Raw genomic sequence first — 14,406 nt, 5'->3', positions numbered from 1 at the left:
TGAATAGCAAGGATATCAATCCAGTCAATCCTAAAGGAAATCAACCCTGAAAACTCATTGAAAGTTCTGATGCTGAAGCTCCAATACTTTGGCCACCTGGTGTGAACAGCTGATTCATTGGAAAAGACCCTGATGCAGGGAAGGACTGAAGGTAGAAGGAGAAGAGGGTGACAGAGGATGACATGGTTGAATGGCATCAATGGACATGAACTTGGGCAAACTCCGGGAGATGGTCGGGGACAGGGAGGCCCAGAGTGGCGCAGTTCATAGGGGTTGCAAAAAGTCAGACATAACTTGGTGACTGAACAACAATATAACACTGTTTAGCTGCAGCCTAAAATTGACTCCTCAGCAAGGTGTATCCCACAACCCATGTTGCAGTCATCCAGCCCCCTTTTGTTTTTGTGTCATTGTTTTTGCGGGACAAGGACCTGGGGGATTGGGATATTTGCCTACTCTTCCTTTTGCTGTTTTTGTAATTAATACATTGTATGAATCTCAGAATGACAGATTATCTTTACTGGCCAAATCAATTAGGACTTGGCCTTGACCTTGCCTGCTGCCATGTGTTTGACAGAAGAATAATAGAGTAAAACTATGGGATTAAATATGATAGCCTCTTCCTTGCCTCTTTAGTTTTCTAAAAAAAATATGAACCAAACACTGATCATAGCCATAGATACCTCTTTTCAGGTGGACCATAACTTGGTAAATCAGGTATTTGAGGGCTCCTTATTCTGAGCTACAACTCCCACAATTGTTTGGTCACCAGTTCAGTTTTCTCCAGCTGGTCCTGAGGAAAATCATGGGGTGAACATATATCAGATTGTTGTATGCTCACCCTTCACAGTGATCTTCCCCAAGTTAAGAGTCTTTGCTTCCTTCTCAGTACCTACAGACTATCAACTATTGTCATTTTATGAGTTACTCCAGTATTCTCTTAGAAACCAACCAACCAACCAATAAACCTGGGAGTTCATATGAGGGCTTCTTTGTAACTTTCCATAGGTATGGCATCTGTAAGCTCCAGTACCTGAGGTACCTGAACCTGACTTTGAATTCCTGTGAAGCAGACATCGTCCTACTTTGTTCAACCTAGAGACTGAATATACAAATGGACAATGGCCAGACTATATAGAAAAGTAGAACTTTGACTCTCAATCTGCAGCAACCTGTCCAGAAAACCAACACACTATTAGCAATAATCAATCCAAGAGTTCAAACTACTGTCTGTAGCAATCAGTCCAGGAAGCCAAAGTAACCCCTGTAGTAATCATCCCTAAACAGCTAGAGTCTGAATAATGCCTCCCAACCAATCACATAAAATGCTTTGCTTCTGCTGCTAAGTCGCTTCAGTCGTGTCCGACTCTGTGCGACCCCATAGACGGCAGCCCACCAGGCTCCCCTGTCCCTGGGATTCTCCAGGCAAGAACACTGGAGTGGGTTGCCATTGCCTTCTCCAATGCATGAAAGTGAAAAGTGAAAGTGAAGTCGCTCAGTCGTGTCTGACTCTTCGTGACCCCATGGACTGCAGCCCACCAGTCTCCTCCGTCCATGGGATTTCCCAGGCAAGAGTACTGGAGTGGGATGCCATTGCCTTCTAGTAAGGCCTTATACTTAGAATCTTTAATCAGCACATACTTGAAGCCTTCCTTTTTTCCTGCTATCAAACTTTCCACTTCTCTGCCAAATACAAGTATGGTGGCTGATCTTTGAATAAATAGCCATTGCTTGTTATCATCTCTGAGGTTTTCCTTTATTTCCACAACTTTCTTTAAAAGCTTAGCTTCCTGGCATACTCTGTGACTGTAGGTAAGTCGTTTCCTCTTTTTGGGCCTTACTTCAACTGAAAAACTGGTTCAACAGTTAATCATCCTTTTATTCAACAGACATTCTATGGCACTTGAAGAAATTGGGTCCTAAGAAGTGCTAGATTTGGGGCAGATACTAGAGACACAAAGGTGAGCATATCCAGGACACAGTAGGATATGTGAACAGGCCTAATCAAGGGAAGTGTGGGCTATCTTGTATTAGCATCTATCCTGCAAAGGTGCAACGAGGTGGAGAAGTGGGAAGAAAAGGGCCAGGGAAGAATTCTACAGCATCAGTGTCTCTGGGAGAGCTGGGCCCCTCGCCTCTCCTACTGCCCTACTGCCCACGGTGGAGGACCACAGAGTCGCGGAGACCTCCACAGTCCTAGAGAAGCTGGAATGGCAGGAGTGTGCCGGACTCCACCTCTCGCGAGCAGAGATCTGGCCAACACAGAGCCTGGAGAGCTGCACGTGGGGCTGGCGGGGGCGTGAGGCCTGCGTCTTCCCAGGTCCGCTCCCTGGTCGATGGGTGGTATGTCAGCCTCGAGCGGTTCTGGAGCCTTCCTCCCAGACACCCGGCCGCCCCCGGTCTGACTCGGCAAGCGACCGGTGGCCCTGGAAAGTGGGACCCGTTTCGGCCCAGCGCTCAACCTGCTGCGGGGACAGCCCACGTTGTCAAAGGTGAGCTGATGCCAGGAAGCTGGCTGTAGAACCAGATGAGGGGCGGAAAGCAGGCAGTGCAGTGACAGAGAAATTGGGATACAGTCCTGAATGGAGAGACCCGAGGAATAGGCAGGGGCAGAGTGGATCCGTCATCCCCCAGGCTTGCGGCGGCCGGGGAAGCAGATACACAGGCCTGAGCCAATGCTGGTTTAGAGGTGTCCACAGACCGCTGTGTGCAGCAATGAACGGCCAGAACTTCCACGACTGGTTTTACAGAGCTGGTTTTGTTTGAGGTAGGTCTTGAGATGAACGGGCTTCACTGGTGGCTCAGATGATAAAGAATCTGCCTGCAGTGCAGGAAACCTGGGTTCGATCCCTGGGTTGGGAAGATCCCCTGGAGAAGGGAATGGCTGCCTGCCCACTCCAGTATTCTTGCCTGGAGAATCCCCGTGGACTGAGGAGCCTGGCCGGCTACAGTCCAGAGGGTCACAAAGAATCGGACACGGCTAAGCCACTAACACTTTAACACTTAGATGAACACGAGGGAGGATCTGGATCTTCAGGCAGGGTTGGGGGCCGGGGCCTGCAGGTCTAAGGGCACAGAGCTGGACAAGGAAACAGTCTGGGTTCAGAACCAAACGGTGACGGGATCCGGCCTGAGGGTGGTCATGCAGGAATTGACCCTTGGGAAGTCAGCCGGGTCCCTGAACGGTGACTGGAATTGTCTGCACAGCAGAGGACTTGGACTTTCTTGGGTAGGCAAAGGTGAGCCAGCCCAAGTCTTTGAGTGTGTTAGGGAGTGTATCGGGTAGAAATGTGCAGGGAGCAGTCACAGCTGGGCTCTGCCCTTTTGAGCCGAGCCTCTCCAGCAGCCTGAGTGTCTGAGGCGTCCCTAGCTGCCTCTTGGGCTGCTGGAAGTGACTGGGAGGGAGGGAAGAGTGAGAGCCCCTCGCAGGGCAGAGGACTGGCAGGAGTGAGGGTGGCAGGCAGTGTGTATGGCAGGGGAGAGCAGAGAGCCAGGCGGGCCTGAGTTCTGTCTCAGAACTCTGTAACCTGGGGAGAGTTAATCTCTGAGCCTCAGGTTCTCTTCCATAAAATGGATCTGATACCCTCCTCATAGGCCGTGAGACATACTCAAAGTAGTATTTGTATAGTGCTTGGCACAGGCTCGATCAGTCGTGGTTGCTCTTGTTATCAAAGGTGGTGACGTCTGAAGGAACAGGACACGTGGTGGAGAAAGGATGGCTCCCAGAGCTCATGTGGGAATGAAAAGGGAAAACTTGCAGAGGCTGGTGAAGAAGAGGAGAGAATGTTTGCCAAAGTGAAAATGAAGAGACGTGAGAAGATTGGTGGCTGATCCCTTGTATCTTTATAAGTGAGTGAAGTCGCTCAGTCGTGTCTGACTCTTTGCGACCCCGTGGACTGTAGCCCTCCAGGCTCCTCCGTCCATGGGATTCTCCAGGCAAGAATACTGGAGTGGGTTGCCATTTCCTTCTCCAGGGGATCTTCCTGACCCGGGGATCGAACCCAGGTCTCCCACATTGCGGGCAGATGCTTAAACCTCTGAGCCACCAGGGAAGCCCTGTATCTTTATAAGTAGGGGGCAAAAATCTGCTGAGAGTTTCCTTCAACATTCAGAATCCAGAAACTCAGTGGGCATCCCCTCCAGTACCTCTTAGTGTCTCGTCTACCCTGACTCCAGGCCTGGGTCCTCAGACTGTCCTATGGCATATAAACGTCATTTCAGGAGTCAGTGACCCTTGAGGACATGGTCATGTACTTCTCTGAGAATCAGTTGACCACTGGCTTCTATTCAGAGGGCCCTGTACAGGGAGGTGATGCTGGAGAATTATGGGGCTGTGGCTTCCCTGGGTAAGGATCTTTCCCTTTGGACTCTGCCTCTACCCTTTTGGATTTCTTGGTTCCTTCTTCCTCAAAAGCTCAGTAGTCTTTGGTAACTAACCCTCAGCTGAGTGGCAACTTCAGGCTCCTGGACTCTTAATGACACAACCTTAGTGGTAGCTGTGAAGCAGGAAGTCCTGGCATCCGTCTGGGTCTCATATAGGACATTCCCTACCCCCGGCTAAGAGCTTCTGACCTTCTAACCCATGTGCTATGGGTACAACAGACGGAGAGACGGTTCCTGGTGCCCCTCTGAGGCCTCAGTTCCCCGCACCTCAGTTTGGGAGACGCAGCCCAATAGCAAGCATCCTCATGCAGACATCTGAATTCGAGAGCTCTAGAGAGGGAGGGCCCAGTTTCTCGATGAGGGAAGTCATCTCTTTTCTCACTCACGCTGTTGTCGAGCATCCCTTCCTCTCTGCTTCCTGACCTTCAGGAGTCTCTGGGGCCCTCTCACCTGAGTACCCCTGCCCCTTTCCCTGGATTTTCTTTTTTTGTTCCCCCTAGTAATTTCCCTTCTTTCCCCTCCCGCCCCTGAAGATAGGCCTGGGAGGAGCCCTTGGGTTGCTCTGTGTCACCCTGCTTACCTGCCTGTCCCGATTCCTTCCTGATGGGCAGCGTGTCCATTTCCTACACCGGCTCTGATTTTCCAGCTGGAGTGAGGGGGAACACCCTGGAGCTTGGCTCCTCGGGAAGGTCTGAATGGAGAGAGCCCGAGGGGCATCTTCCTAGGTGAGTGAGGACACGTGCCGGTCATCTGAGCAGTTCGCTTGTCTTGATCTTTAACTTGTCCTGGGCATGTGTTCTCTTAACTTACTGCTGTAGACACTGGTGGGATTCCTTGTTTTCCTCTGTGTTCCTATGGTTTTCCGTCTTCTTGAGTCCTTGCTTCATTCATCCTGGCTCCTCTCTGTGCCATCTGCATGCATCTGACCACCATTTATCTTTACTCCCTGACTACTTTTCTGTTTGCTTTCTGATCTGAGGTCCCCCCCCGCCTTTTTAACTATCCTGGCCTGCTTATAATCTTCCAGCCGAAGATTCTGACTGTCCTTTGAGGGTAGCATGGCCATTTTTATCATTAGAAATCAAGCAGTCTAAATAACCCTAAGCCAGATAGTTCCTGTTGCTCAGGGATTTCTGGCAGGAAAGCCCTGGCATTTGTCTAGGCCCAACACAGGGCTTCCCTGCTCCTGATTTCCTACTAAGAACTATGTCTTTTATTGCCTCCCTGGGCCCGCTTCATCTTCTTCCCACAGAAGCTGTTCCATGGACACAGTGTGACTTGAGCTGTGCTCTCCAATTTCACATTCTCACAGTTCCTTGCTGTGTCTGGAAGTCTTTCCATGTTAGGAGACCCTTGATTGCAAGTAGTAGCCCAGTTCAAACTGGGTTAAATAATAAAGAGGAATTTATTGTTTTGTGTGATTGGGAAGTCCATAGATTTTGATCAGAATTTCAGTCTCTGCCCCTCTGTCTCCTCATATGTTAATTTCTCTCCAGTCTGGTTCCTCTCAGGGCTGTAAGGTGATTGGTGGTGTCACCAGGACTGTGCTTCTTCGCACCCAGGGGGAGGAACAGTTGCAGGCCTTCCTTAGGCTCTAACCCTGGTGAGTCACAGTCCACGTGTTGCTCTACTCACCATCTTAAGTCTTATGCCGGCTCTAAATTGGTCCCGTAGCCAGGGGGAAGCTGTGCACTGATTGACTTGGCCTGGATTGCTGGTCCCTGAATGGGTCTCTCATGTAGTGAGTCGGATGGGAGGGCCTGCTTGGCTTATCTCAGTGGGCGCCTATGCCAGAAGCTGGAGTTGGGATTGCTCCCACCCAAAGGGCCTGGCTGCTCCCTAGTTGGGGAGGGGGAGGAGAATGGATGTAGGGAGGGAACCGCAGTGTCCTCTAGATTCTTTCAGGATCTCAGTACCTACTCTCGCCACCACTCAAGGGAATTTCCCATCTCTGCTTTAGACAGAAAGCTAACAGCGAGGTTATTCCTTGAGCAAAACCTGAACTCCCTGACCTGCAGCAGGCCTTCTTGGAGCTCATGTTCCTACTCAGTTTCCCTTGGAAATTGTAGAATTGGTCTACAGTTCTACAGGCTTGGATGGGAGTTACAAAGAGACAGAGCTTAACTAATTCTGAAGAATTTATTAGAGTGGACCTTTGTAAATATGTGCTTTACATATTTTTATCATTAGAGTTTTATCCTTAGGTGTTTATCATTAGAGTTAGAAGTGACTTCTGAAAATGGCTGAGTGAGACTATGAGGACATTTTTATGGATGCCATAGAAAGACTCATTGTTGACCCTTATAAAAAGAGAAGGCCATGGTGGATAGGAAGGAAGGGAAGTAAGAGATAGTGATTTCCCAACACAGCCTCAGGAGCAGCTCTTTGAAATTCTATCCTATCAGGATACTTTTCTATATGAATTGGCTTTCAGCTCCTAGGGGCAGGTGCAGAGACCTTAGTCTTGCCTATTTCTTCTTGACGTCTTAAAATGAGTGACAAGTTTTTGTATTTTGGTGAACTGATGGAATCCCAACTTCTCTGAACCTCTCTCTCCTGTCCTTTATATTCTTATTACTCTCAAGTTTCAGGTCATCTGTGTTACCAGTCTTTCCCCAACCTTCATTCTCCCCTCCTGCTTAGACACAGGGGTGGCACTTGAGAAAAATGGACCTATTAATACTGCTTGATGACTTTAGTTGCTCTGTCATGGGTACTGATGACATTTGCAGCTCTGTTTTCTTCTTTCAGAGGGGGTGTTGAAGAGTGAGAAAGAACATTTTATCCTGAAGGAGAGCATTCACGAACAGGCACAGGACCACATGTTGCTATTGAGTGGACCCCAGTTCTGTAGCTCCCAGGAATTCTGGTTTGGAAAAACCTGTGAAGAGGAGAAAAGCACTGTTGGGAGATGGCCTGACTGCCCTAAATAGGGCAAGTGTGGAGAACACTGCACGTGACATCACAGCAGTGATTGTCAAAGATTCGAGATGATCTTAGCAGAAGAGTGTTCAGAGGATGCCAGTGTTAACACCCACCTTGTACATCAGAAAAGCCTAAGTGAAGAGGCATTCTATATACATGAAGAATGTGGCAAGTGTTTTGATCAAAAGGAAGACTTTGATCAACATCAGAGAGTTCATAATGGACAGAAGGTCTATGGATGTAAGGAATATGGGAAGAATTTCAGTTTTAGATCACATTGCATTGTACATCAGAGGATTCACCCTGGGATGAAACCATGCCTGTGTCAAGAATGTGCTAAAGCCTTCGGTTGGAAGTCAAACCTGATTCAACACCGGAGAATTCACACCAGAGAGAAACCCTCTGAATGTAAGGAATGTGGGAAGGGCTTTGTTCAGAACACAGGCCATACACAGTGTCAGGTATATGGCCTCACACCAGGGAGAAGCCATGTGCCTGTAAGAGACGTGGGGATAGTTTTACTTGGAACCCAGTCTTCTTCAACTTCAGAGAATTCACACTAGGGAGAAACTTTATGAATGTAAGGGCTTTGAGAAAGGCTTCATGTGGAACTCGGGTCTTGCTTGGCACCCATGGGTCCACACTGGAGAGAAGTCTCATGAATGTATTGACTGTGGGGAAAGCTTTATTTGCAAGGCACATCTCACTTGTTATCAGAGAATCCATACTAGCGAAAGAACCTAGAAATGTAACAACTGTGGGAAAGCCTTCAGTTAGAATTCTATTTTGATTACGTATCAGAGGGGCCATGCTGGAGAGAAACCCTATAACCGTCAGACTTCTCACCTTCTTGAACAGTAGAGAATGCGTAATGGTGATATTTGTTTATAATTCTTATGCTACAGGAACCCCAACCACAAGATGAAATGATGGCCCACAGTTTGCTGGACTGCAACAACCAGTATTATCTCGCCCTTTCTGAGTGAATACCCTGTACTCTAGCAAGACTGGTCTCCCTGTTTAGCCATATTCATACTAGGCAACATTTAGTTGAGCACCTACTCTGTGTCAGGTACTGTGCTAACTGTTTTACATACATTCCTTTTTTTTAAATCCTGTAATGTAGGTATTCTTATCCTCATTTTATAAATGAGAAATATGAGGTTGAAAGAGGTTATAATACTCACTCAAGTCCAATCAGCTAGTAAACTTTAGAGTTGAGATTGGAACCAGGCCCAGTTGACTCTAGATCTACTGTTCTTTGTACACATTTCTACTCTTGCCTGTTTTTACTTCTCAAGTTTCCCCGAGCTGAAAGGCTCCCTTCCTTATCTAAGACCCAGCTCCTTCCACTGAACAGACCTCTTTTCCTCTTCTAATGGTAGTCAGTGACCCCCAAGTTGGTATTTAATTATGTGCTGTCTTATATTTTTCTAATAGCTTCATGCTTGTTAGTCCAGCTATAAACAGCTCTCTGGAGCATGGCATTTCTTTCTGTTTTTCAAATTTTGAAGCAGATTTACTTTTGACTAGATATAACATGCTCATGATAAAAAAAAATTGAAATGGTTCAAATGTTCCCTGTCATTCCTGTCTCTCAGTCCTCCTCAGAGACAATACGTTATTTCTGTGCCTTTCTGGGTACACACACACAACGTATTTATTAATACTGCTTTCTGTAAGTCTACCCCACTTAAAACTGTATTTGATATGAGGATATTGCTGTTATATTGCCAACTCCAGGACCTTCTCTTCCTCAGAAGTTGTGAGCCTCCTGAGGCCACTGAGGAGACTTAAGGGAGCAGTGGGGATGGTCGGGGTTCTGCAGTCTTGGGAGACCTGATTGCCCTTGTGTTATGAGAGAGTACTCTGGGACTGGGAGAATGTAAACAAAGTGGAATATTTTTTTCATAAAAATTTGTATAGTTACAACCCCTGTTTCTGCACCACTCTCCTAATTCTCTCCTCGTCTGTCCCCTTCTCATTGCCATAATACCCACATCCTGAAGTCAGCTGTGGGGCCATCAAAAGGAGGGAGAAATGGTCACTCTCTGATGAGGGTTCGCACTCTGTTGGGTATCCTCAGTCAGCCAGCAGTGGAAATATAATCAAGTATCTTGGCGTCAGGGTCACAAATGCCCTGCAGAGGTCCAGGATCAAAGACGAATGCTAGGAATGCTTAGATTCTCTGCAGCAAGTAAGGGGTCAGTGAAGGATTCCAAAATTAACTGTGCTTGATATCGAGTCTATAAGGTAAGAGAATATTTTTTAAAGATGTTAAAATATTAACTGTGAAGAAATGTGGGATATTAATGAATGACATGAACCATCTTGAAAGATCAGATAACCAAAGGCCTGATTCAGAGAAGCAGAATACTGGACAACACAGATGAAACATCCATTCCAGATTCTCCACCTTTGGAGCCATTCTCCAGACTGCAGTTTGCTCCACTGCTGTTTAGAATCCCACTTTTATAAACTCTCAACCAGTGAACAGAATTTGTTAAAGGAGCAAGGAAGAGAAGCCAGAGGCCTCCTTGGACGAGACTTCTGCTTTCTGAAAAGCACAAACATACTGATAACTCCAGAACTTGGCCTAACGTTGTCCAGCTAGAGAACCTCTAATACCCAGTAAACATTTTGTACTACACAGAACCAGGAAATGGAAATGAGTAATGTGAACAAGTGTTTTGGGCAAGTTGTTTATTAAGCACGTATTACCAAGCAACTGCCGGTATGCAAACCACCATGTGAGGTGCTGCCAAGGAATGAGAAGTCAGACCTGCACCCTGCCTTCCTGGAATATTAACCTAGTGAGGATTAAAGGGACCAACCGAGAAAAATCAAGTGAACCAAATCATTAAAGGTTGCCAAGTGCTATGAAGAGAATGAACAAGATCAGAAAGGGGAGGCCCTCTTTCTAAAGATGCTCACAGAAGGCCTGTCCTAAGAGTAATATCAATGCTAAGACTTGAAGGATGAGAAAGAACCTCTTATATCAAGAACAGGAAGAATGCATAGAGGGAAGAGCTGTGCAGACTACCTGATGTGTGAAGAGTTTGGCATATTCAAGAAGACAAGACTTTGGCAAAATGATCAGGGCATGTGTGGCACCAGTTGGGATTGTAGAGATCGATGGGCCAGATCATTCAATTTCATCCTAAGTGAGAAGAGGTCACTGAAGGGTTTTCAGTAGAGAAATGACATGTTTGATTCCTATTATAAGATGACGGTGAACTTCTGGCTACTGAGAGAAAATGGGTTATAAGGGGACCAAAGTGGAAGTAGAAAGCATGTTGGAGACTGCCAGCAACCCAAGTTGGAGATGATGGTGGCTTGGAGAGGGTGGTGATAATGGAAATGAAGAGAAAATGGATTGAAGATATATTTTGGAAAGAAAATCAGTGAACTGCTAATGGATTAGATGCAAGGATAATGGACAGGGAGGAGTCAGGGGGTAGCTTCCTGGCTTGAATAGCTGAGTTAGTGGTGCCATTTACTGGAATGAGAATAGATCTGGAATGGAAAAATCTAAAACTATTTAATATTAACATTTGCACTATGTGTGAGATGTGCAATTAGAAATTTCAAGTAGATGGTTTTATATATGGACTGAAGCTCTAGATGGTCATACCTCAGTTCAGTTCAGTCGCTCAGTCATGTCTGACCCCATGGACTGCAGCACGCCAGGCCTCCCTGTCTATCACTAACTCCTGGAGTGTACTCAAACTCATGTCCATTGAGTTGGTGATGCCATCCAACTATCTCATCCTCTGTCGTCCCCTTCTCCTCCCACCTTCAATCTTACCCAACAACAGGGTCTTTTCCAGTGAGTTAACTCTTTGCATGAGGTGGCCAAAGTATTGGAGTTTCAGCTTCAGCATCAGTCCTTCCAATGAATATTCAGGGCTGACTTCCTTTAGGATGGACTGGTTGGATCTCCTTGCGGTCCAAGGGATTCTGAAGAGTCTTCTCCAACACCACAGTTCAAAAGCATCAATTCTTTGGTGCTCAGCTTTCTTCATAGTCCAACTCTCACATCCATGCATGACTACTGGAAAAACCAAAGCTTTGACTAGATGGACCTTTGTTGACAAAGTAATATCTCTGCTTTTTAATATGCTGTCTAGGTTGGTCATAGCTTTTCTTCCAAGGAGTAAGCGTCTTTTAATTTCATGGCTGCAGTCACCATCTGCAGTGATTTTGGAGCCCCCCAAAATAAGGCCTGTCACTGTTTCCACTGTTTCCCCATCTATTTGCCATGAAGTGATGGTCATACCTAGAGCTGTACATTTGGGAGTGGTCAAAGGAGCAGAAGGTATTTAAAGCTATGGGAAGAAACGAATAAAATCTCCTAGAGCTGCACTATTTAATACTGTAGCCACTAGCTATATATAGGTATTAAATTAAAAATTTAGGTCCTTAGGTGCAACAGCCAGATTTCCAGCACACAGTAACTATATGTGGCAGTTGGCTACCTTATTAAATAGTGTAGGTGTAGAACATTTTCGTTATTGCAGAAAGGGCTGTTGGACGGTACTGCCCCCAGAGAGAGTACAGCAAAATATGAGGACCCAGGATGAAGTCTTAAGAAATAAGACTCAATATTTAGGGAATCAGACGGGTGGAAGCACCAGGAATAAATGCTAAGAAAGAGCAATCAGGGACTTCCCTGATGGTCCAGTGGCTACGACTCTGTGCTACCAATGCAGGGGGCCCAGGTTCAATCCCTGGCCAGGGAACTAGATCCCACATGCTGCAACTAAGAGTCTGCATGCTGCAATGGACCTGGTACCTCCAAACAAATAAGTATTTAAAAGAAAAGAGCAGTTAGTGAGCAATTGGCAACATTACCTGTGGATACTTTATGCAAGCAACAGCTGTAATAAGGTTGACTTTCCAACTAGGACTACAGAGATTGTTAAAATCCTAAATATTCAAAAGCTCCCAGGGTGAAGTTGATACATATTGTTAGATGAGGTCAGTAACTCAAACTGGAGGAGAGAGAGAATGAATAGGAATAAGAACCCATGGAAATAGAACAGTTTGGACTCCCAGAAGAGCATCATGGAAGTGGATGAACAACCCTAGAAACTGAAAAGATGGAAATGTACGTAGCAGAGCGATGGAATGACAAGACAGATTTTAGAAGCGTCACAATGAGAGAATGAGCAAAACATGGCAAAAGATAGGTGTTCCAGGAGGATTAAGAAATAGCACGTGGAGATAGATGGCCCCTACCAAGAGAATTCCTAACTGGTCTTTTCCTTACCCGAGGCCCAGAGACAAGCTCTTGGAAACCCTGAGCTGATAAAGTTTCCATAGTCTGCGATGAAGGATTTGTAACATGGAAGACCCCTCAATTTGTAGTGACACTGCACACATCTCAAAGTCAGAAGTGGGATAAAATTAATACGGTTGTGCCTTGGTGTCCATGGGGGATTGATTCCAGGACACCTCCCACCAAGAGACACAAAAATCCACACATGTTCAAGTCCCTTATGTACAATGTCATGGGGGACTTCCCTGGAGGTCCAGTGATTAGGAGTCCTACTGCAGGGGGCACAGGTTTGATCCCTAGTCAGGAAACTAAGATCGCACAAGCCAAGTGGCATGGCTGATAAAGTAAAAGAAAATACCATGGTTTTGCATATAATTTATGTGCTGCAAACTCAAGTTTTGTTTGGGGAAAGTTGTAAATTTTTTTTTTTAATATTTTTTGATCCACCATTGGTTGAATCCACAGATATAAGACTGTACTCAGTTCTTAAATTTTGGAGAAATAGAAAGGGTTTATCTTTAAAAATTGATGATAATTTCTAATAAATTGCAATTAGCAAATATTCAAAACAGTCATTGATTATGATACAATTTTGTCTTCAAAAATTTCAAAACTAGGACTGGAAAGTGAGGAAATGGAGAAATAGTGAATAGATTTTTTTTTTTTTCACACAGTGAAAATTAGCTGGCCTGCCAGGAGTCTCTTGGCAGAATGAATAATTAAATCCCTCCTGTTTTGCCACTCAGAGCCAGTTACAAAGATGCCTGTGTGAGAAGCTGCTCAGTTGCAAATGTTCGTGTGTTCTCAGTCCTGTCTTCTTTGCAACCCCGTGGACTGTGGCCCTCCAGGCTCCTCTGTCCATGGTATTTTCCAGGCAAGAACACTGGAGTGGGTTGCCTATTCCTGCTCCAGGGGATCTTCCCGATGCAGGGATTGAATCCGTGTCTCTTGTGTCTCCTGCATTTGCAGGTGGATTCTTTACCACTGAGCCACCGGGAAGCCCAAGTGTAACTCAGTATCTGCAATTCTGAGCACGCCTCGTGGTTTCACAGCCAGGGTTCTGTAACATTTGCCTTTTATTCAGCTCCCAGCATCCATTCCCCTTTTCTCTGGGAGCAGTAACCCAAATGTTTTGGAGGAAAGTATCCTTTCTCATCTACTTGGCTCAGCTCTGTCTCCACCTTCAGCCTCACGAGTGGATCCTGTTTAACTTAAGTCCATCCACCTGCCTACCCCCTTGGCTACAGAGCCAGTGAGATCTGAAGAGATATTTAGTGGACTTTCTGAAAGAGAGAGGCTTTTCTTTTTGAGAACAACCACTGGAGATGTTCTCTATCCTCCTTTGTAGGATGTGTAGGAAGAAGGTACGAGGCCTGGAACTGTACCCGCAGCTCTTCTGTTGGGGTGGGGGAAGTCTGGGCTTCCTGGGCCCAGCATATGGGTCATGAGGGTGAGGCTAATACTAAGACTACAGTGGTGAAATAGACCCTGGGTCCCTGGTGACGTCAGTTGAGCCACTAGCCCAAGCTTACCTGACATGGACCTACCTCTCAACTTATTAGTCACGTGAGCCCATAAACGTCTTTAGTTAAAGTACGTAGATTTGGGTTCTCTATCATTTGAAAATCATACTGATCCTGGCTTACATTTGAAGGCACTATTTCCCTGGACAGCACCTTAATAGCACATTTTCTCTTAGTTGCCACACAAGCTCCTCCTTTGTATTCCATCTCAGTTGCTTGGAGGTTGAGTGTCAAAATAGGTGCCTTTCACACCACAACCTTAATTTCATGAACCCCACGGGAATGATGTTTGTC

The 14,406-nt window shown here is 46.1% G+C and overlaps 1 long non-coding RNA gene and 1 other non-coding gene across 2 annotated transcripts; both read left to right on the top strand.

The window, feature by feature from the left end:
- The first annotated feature begins 4,081 nt into the window (after positions 1–4,081).
- Positions 4,082–9,396, top strand: LOC120867783. The gene is made up of 3 exons (XR_005722010.1): positions 4,082–4,346; positions 7,135–7,716; positions 8,214–9,396. It is a non-coding gene; the product is annotated as an uncharacterized LOC120867783 (long non-coding RNA).
- Positions 9,397–11,977: 2,581 nt separating this feature from the next.
- On the top strand, positions 11,978–12,050 carry TRNAG-ACC. Its single transcript has one exon. It is a non-coding gene; the product is annotated as a tRNA-Gly (tRNA).
- The last annotated feature ends 2,356 nt before the right edge of the window (positions 12,051–14,406 follow it).

The sequence above is a fragment of the Oryx dammah genome, unplaced genomic scaffold (genome assembly GCF_014754425.2).
Source record: "Oryx dammah isolate SB20612 unplaced genomic scaffold, SCBI_Odam_1.1 HiC_scaffold_9, whole genome shotgun sequence".
Taxonomy (NCBI): Eukaryota; Metazoa; Chordata; class Mammalia; order Artiodactyla; family Bovidae; genus Oryx; species Oryx dammah.
Note: the sequence above shows the minus strand (reverse complement) of the source record. Positions and strands in the feature narration are given on the sequence as shown.